Here is a 7,030-nt window from a genome sequence, read left to right as displayed (position 1 = left end):
TACGGTCTGGGTTATACAGGGCTAGACAGGGCTTGGCAGGGCTAGACAGGGCTTGGATCTGGGATACGGCGGGCCAGGAAAAAACCAAACTCGCGGCGACAGAAATGCCCCTCGGAAATTAGGTTAGGGGGGAGCACCGGAGCAGGGCTCGAGTTGAACATGGACGTCGCATGCAATTGCAAACCCAATCCCTTAGAAACATGAACTGCGCTAGCAATTAGGATACGAACTGAAGACGGGAAGCACAATTAATTAAGGATGATTAGATCGATGTTTGCGTGGCGAAGCCGTGCATTTGATAGAGAGAGATCCATTGGATTAGATCGATCGTTTGCGTCCGCTTGACAGAGAGATCGTGCAGTGCATGGATGGAGACTCGCGTGCGTTTCCAAGAGCTGAATCTTAGCTTGCGGTCGTTCTACGCTTACGATACACCTTACGGACCGTATATACACTAGATGCGTACGCTAGCAATCCGTATACGAACTGAAGACGCTCCTGAGTCCGAAGCACTCTAGTAGTGTATTGATCAAGGAAGGCACGTACATAGCCCTGTGTCGCGATCCATCCATATATACCTACCTAGCTAGGGTTGCACACCTACGGACCTTCCATAGCTAGTTCCTTCTGATCGAGGCGACGAGAAGTACGTCCCCTAGCTAGCTCTGATCAAGCGAAGGCGATTCAATATGGCTGGCCATGACGAGCTCTTTCCCGTCGGCTCCACCTTCAGTCCCCAGGATCACGAGCTCATCAACCAGTTCCTCCGCCCGAGGATCGCCGGAGCAGACGGCGGCCGCTTCAGCAGCTTCATCCACGAAGACGACGTCTACTCCGCGCCACCCGGGGACCTCATCGAGAACCGTGCCCACGCGCCTGGCTCCGACAAGGACGACGGGAAAGGAGGCGTGTGGTACTTCTTCTCACCGGTCCGTCGTCACAAGACCAAAGGTGACCGCAGCGGGAGGCGACAGCGCGTCGTCGACGACGACGAGGGTTACAACTGGCACTCCGAGAAGAGCCATCCCGTGCTAGACACTCAAGGTAAACGGGTCGGCCTCATCGACCATCTTTCCTTTGGGATCAAGAGGCCTGGAGCAGCCAGAACCAGGGTTGGGTGGTGCATGAAGGAGTACGGCCTCGACCACGAGGACGAACAAGACGGTGCGGCCGGAATGGTCCTATGCAAGATCTACGTCTCAACTCACAAGAGGGAGATTACCTACGCGTCGGTAATCAACGCCCCTGGTTCCAAGAAGAAGAGGAAGGCGGCCGCCGAGGTCCAACATCCGGAGGCTCCACGTCCCAAAACCCCACGCCGCCAAGAAATGACCATCCAAGAACAAGATGCCGCCGGCGGGACGCTTCGGGAGTTCGAGCGTTCGTTCATGTCCGACCAAGACGACGAGACGTTGCCCCCCGGAGTAGTGGACGACGGCAGCGTGGATCCAGGCGGGTTTTTCACGGACATGCTTCCAGAATTAGGACTGACGCTCCAGGGAAATACTAAGGCGGCCGAGCATGGCAGCGACTGTGCATTGGAGGAGTCCTTGGCAACATGGCGACGTCCACCAAGGCGTCGAGACGGTGGAGGAGGATGACGGCAGCTTCCAATGCACATGGGAGGAGCTGTTCGGCGACGACATGGAAGTGGCATGCCCTGCCCCGCCGACGGCGTCGTTGCACGTGAGGACCCGAGTGTCCGTGTGTGTGAAGGAAAGTGCGGAATTTGCATCCGAGTGTGCGTGTATGTCTTGTTGATTGCACATTGTTGATGAACAAGCCATGCATATATGTGCAGCAGATTAAGTAATTGATATTCTTTTATCATATATTCATATTAGACTACGTAATGATTAGTGATACAATTCCTCTGTTCCTAAGCGTGAAATAAATACTTGACGAATCAAAAACAAAATCCTGTTTGATGAGATCGGTGCATGTACTTTGCTGCAAGAACACCTAGCTCTAAAGCATTATGTTCATCGAAAAGTGTAAGCATTCCTTTTCTTTTCCTTTTTTGTGAACAGGCCTAATCGCCTTTCTAAGACCGTCTTGGTATCTCGTCAAGATAATGAAATGTACTTGCAACATGAACCGTTCATGCCTGTCTTATACCCTTCACATATATAGCCATGTGACATGCCGTAATCGAAGCAATACGTATTTTAGACGGTTCTACAACTGGATGAACACAATCAACTTGATATTTTCAATGAGAGATCACCCTAATAAACGGCTACCATGCAATCAAGGTGCATGAAAAGGGATTAACATCACATGCAGTTAATAATACAGTGACGTGGTATAGGACGCGGCAATTCGGCGCTCGAGCCCAGCTGCACCCGAAATCGCTGGCGTTGGCTCAGGAATCGGGATTCGGGAAACATGCGCTGGCGTATTCTGCGCAAAAGCAGCGGAAATAGAGGATACGACGCATATACAGCTTGGAACAGTGCCCACCAGTGGCCCCGGCACGTATGGCTGAACGTCCGTCCGCGCGTGATTTTCCTAGTCCGTGGACCAGAACGTCTACTTTTTGGCTGAGCCGTAGACCAGTTCACGAGTAATCGTGACGGCCGTCAGCGGCACGTACTGAACGTCCTGTGCGTGTGGTGAAAGTCGCCCACGTCCGGCTCGAGAGTGGTCGCCACCAAACCCAAGCCCTTGTCTACATGAAGCCTGCCGCCGCCGCGGACGGCTTGCCCAAATCCAGCAGTTTGAGGCGAGCTGCGGTAGCTTCGGCCGGTGAGCACCGGAATACGCTGGGCTCGAGTTCCTGCTTGATGTCGTAGACAGGTTACAGGTAACTGAATCCGGCCCGAATGGATATCTAGCGAATTCAAGGATTTATGTGCCCCAGGACAGAGGCGACGACTGACGCTGAGTCCGGCGGCCCTTACTAACCTGCAGGTTTCCGCTCCGTGGGGAGTTTGCCGACAGCTTAGATCCTCTAGATCCGGTCCTCTGGCGGCGCTCCCGCGAGCTGGTGTCACGTCTGCTGCTCCGGCCTACTCAAATGCCACCTCAGGTTGCAGGCAGAAAAAATCGTCGGCGACGCCAATCTTCTCCGACAAGGTCTGCTGAATCGACGGACAGGGTGAACCCCGAGGCTCCGGGTTTGACAAAGTGGTACGCCGTCGATCCTTGCTCTTCCTATTTTTTGCAACTGCTGGGATAGTTTCCTCCAGTTCTACGCGCTATGTGTTCTGCTAGTTAGTTGTCATAATGAATATACAATGAAAATGGACTTGCTAGTTCACATATGTAGCTCAGATCAGCCGGCGCTTCAAACCAACTGCGGTTCCCCTAATTTGAGGTGGCATAATTAGATGGGTTCTTGTTTGTGAATTCAGGTTATGGCTTGGGAGTGCGCCACCAGACAGAACGCCTTGTGCTCTTGTCCATCTAGGATGAGTGCATTAGAGCAGTATACTGGCAAGTATGCAGAGGAGCCAACTAAGAGTGTAGTGCAGTTATAACTAGGGCTTATTTTCGCTCAGTGAGGCGTGTGACTTCTACAATTTGTATTCTTGAGAGATTGGGTTCGAAATAAGATATGGGAAAAGCAGGTTGAATGTCGAGAGGACCAAATAAATGGAAGAGGTCATTTGTGGATGCTCGGTGTGTAACGAATTCTGATTAGTGCTCCATCCGATCCAAAATAAGCGTCATAGTTCTGAACTACTGTGGCACTTATTTTGGATCGGATGGAGAAATTTCTTTTTCCCATAACTGTAAGGTTGTACAATTGATTTACTAGTGTGATCCTTGACAGTGTTATTCATTCCCTTGCGGGGGAAGCCCGATGCAGAGAACAGCAGGTCGTGTAGGTGCGAATGCCCCGCTTTGATATCGCTCCAACGTGCGCCTGAGAACAGTTGATACATAACAGAACATAATGAGAGCCACAATCATTTCATGTTTCTCACGATCATAGTGAAGGTGCACTGGCCGTCTCACAAACACATCAATGTTCACACGAAAGACCTGATTAGGCAGCTAAGGGAAAACAATGTCATCCTTGGTAAGGTGTATAGCATAATTGGAAGTTTCTTTGGCTCCGTTGAGAAGGTACAGTTCACCAAGAGGACGCTCAGGAACATATGCGGCAAGATAAGCCGTAGGCAAGCTGACTTGTACTCAAGAAATATGTACTCAGAATCAAATGTGATAATTGTGTAACATGTACTCTGACGGTTTTCTGGTGTGTTTCAGTGAGCTGAGAAATATGTACTCAGAAATATGTACCCCACGCTTGTTCCTCCAGTATGGGACGTGAGGCTGTACCTTGCTATTGAGTAATCTTTGATCTCAACTTGTGTGTGACGGATCTGAAAAAAATCCGTAGGTTTGCAAATGGTTGGGATATAGCAGACTGCTATCACATGTTGTATGTTAGTCAGGGTGTGTTGTGGACATGTGGCATCGCTGGTGCTAACCATATTGTCCAAGTGTCAGTGCGGGGTGCTTGTGCGCCGTATGGTTCAAATTTTGAATTGCAGGTCATGTAAATTCATCAGGAAAAGTGCAGGCATTGCCATCGGTCAGGCACTATAAGACTGAATGGCATGGTGATGCTTTGGTAGGCAGAGGTAGGCATTTCAAACCGAGTAAAGTATAATTCTTGAAATGGCACAGCTGCAAGTGAGACGAGTGTGAGCGCTGCCGGCGCCGAGGAGGATGCAAGGCCGGAGGTGCAGGTGCGTTCGAGTGGTACAAGTTTTGTCAAATCTGGTGTTGCGCATACAGGTTTTGTAAACACCAGTGGTTGTTGAAGGGTCCCTTCCGCGTTCATGGTGTGCGCGTCGGCGACCTCGTGGAGCTCCACGTATCTACCGGAGCAAGCAGGCAAAGCTGTGTGCAAGGTGATTATCGGCTGTTTATGCTTTTGTTTTTTTGTCAAACTCGGGCAATATCTAAAAATTGGATAAGCTTGCGTTGGTTCTTTTTTGAGGATAAGCTTGTAGCTGGCGTAGGTTTCGGTGCGGGGGACGAGCCGAGCGATTTTTTTTTCTTCTTCTGAGAAATCGCCGAGCGAAAGATGATGAGGACGGGCCATATAGTGTGGCCGTTAAGATGTCCTGCAGTGGGACGGCTCAGCCTGGCACAGGAAATGTATGGGCCGCGCCGATTTTCCTGGCCCGTGAACAACTTAACGCCTGCAGTTACATTAAATGCGTCAGCTTTTCCTCAATTTTCTGGATCGCTCCAGCCCGAATACTGCGTTGAATACACTGAATGGCACCGATCCACATGCGAGCGAACGGGAGAGATATCGGGACCATCTAAGCTCGGGCTCAGAATCAAATATTCCCGTGGTATAGCCCTTTTCTCATGAAGTAGTCCACAAGGTTCTCCGTGATCTTCTTCATCCTTTTCCCGCACCGTAGAACTCCTTCTCCGCGTCTGGCCTTTGCGTCGAGGTCCACCGTCGCAAAATGTTGTCTTCTTAAGGCTGGTCATAGTAGGAGTAACATAGATAGTAACATAGATGCCACATAAGCAAAAATGTTGATGTGGCAAGTAGTTAATGAGGAGAGAGGCAAATAGAGTAACCTAATATGTTACCATCACATAGCGGTTTCCAATGCAAAATGAGTCTACAAGACAATAAATGAACATGTGTATGTTACTACACATATGACACTTCCCACTATAAGGGTAGTAACATAGAGTAGTAACGTATGCATGTTACTACTCTAAGTTACTCCCCACCTTGACCAGCCTAAAAGTCGTCAAGGTTGACACGCAGGTCAACTAAAAAAGAAAAGACAATCATATGGCTCCATTCATCATGCCGTACTATGGCTCGTAGGCCAAGATAAAATTATTAAAACATATCGCATCTCATACAAACATATTGTATAATCAAAGGCTTATACTACATCACATGCAAACCTCCTGCAAAAACGAGTTATACGCCTCTCATCGCTTTGCTAATTACCGTGGCTGCTATGGTTAAGTTGGCAAAATTTTACTTTTCCTGCACCCCATAAGCATGACACTTCACGTTGTTGGTTTAACTTGCGAGGTGTATGAAACACGATATTTAATTAAAAATCTCGAGCCACATACTAAACTTCGTTAGTACACATGACCCTCGCGTATACCATTATCTACATTGCCCTTCCGCCTTCACAAAGTTTATCTTTCTTGCCTATGAACAAACCTGAAGTATCTGAAGCTTTGCGATGGATGCCAGACCTTAGCAAGCCTGACTTTTGTAACTAAGGTTGAACATGTTGTGTCAAGATCAAAACCTTGCGAGATTAGAGGGGTAACATGAACATCCAGTAAATAGAACAAATGTCACCCGACACAGACGTGCAATGCCGCACGTCACCATATGCCCTAATTGTACTTGCATATACTCAAATATTTTCTCATGATGCCACTGTTGGGGAATGTGCTACGCAATAAAAAACTTATCCTACACGATCACACCCAGGAACACTGTGAAGATGGCAGTAACGATCAAACTCACCGACGTTGCAAAGTAGCAGAAGCAATAACGAGTTGGTGCAGAGAGACGATCCCGCCGATACACGCAGATAGGTTACACCTGCTAGCTGGAAGAATTGTTCTCCGAGACAAGAGTCAAATTAGACGACCACTTTGAGTTCCATGCATTCCGTGGTAGTAGTCCAGCAGAGGTTCGACGTCTAAGAAGAACTGTGAGAAAAACAAGACAGAGAGAGAGAGAGAGAGAGAGAGAGAGAGAGAGAGACTAGAGGCGCTTCTCTTCTAATTAGGAGTCTAATTACCTTAGAAAAACTAGACCGAGATTAGCGCCAATCTAATTTGAAGCCTAAACACTTAGGCCAATTAGATTGGGAGAGCATGAAGCTATGCGGAGAGAGGCCCTTGGATTTTATGTGTCTAAAGAGAGAGGCCTCCCCACATATATATAGATGGGAGAAGGAGGAGGTGATGCCCCAAGGAGGGGGAATCCTTCTCCTCTTCCACTTGGTGGAAGAGAAAAGGATTCCTTTCCCTTCCAATTCAGCCTAGGGCCTGTCAAAGCCCA

At 48.8% G+C, this 7,030-nt stretch overlaps 1 pseudogene; it reads left to right on the top strand.

Moving 5' to 3' along the window:
- Nucleotides 1-699: 699 nt before the first annotated feature.
- On the top strand, nt 700-1,761 carry LOC119310649 (annotated as a pseudogene).
- Nucleotides 1,762-7,030: the final 5,269 nt, after the last annotated feature.

The sequence above is a fragment of the Triticum dicoccoides genome, chromosome 5B (assembly GCF_002162155.2).
Source record: "Triticum dicoccoides isolate Atlit2015 ecotype Zavitan chromosome 5B, WEW_v2.0, whole genome shotgun sequence".
In the NCBI taxonomy this organism is placed as follows: Eukaryota; Viridiplantae; Streptophyta; class Magnoliopsida; order Poales; family Poaceae; genus Triticum; species Triticum dicoccoides.
The sequence above is the reverse complement of the archived record's forward strand: the minus strand, read 5'-3'. Positions and strand labels throughout refer to the sequence as shown.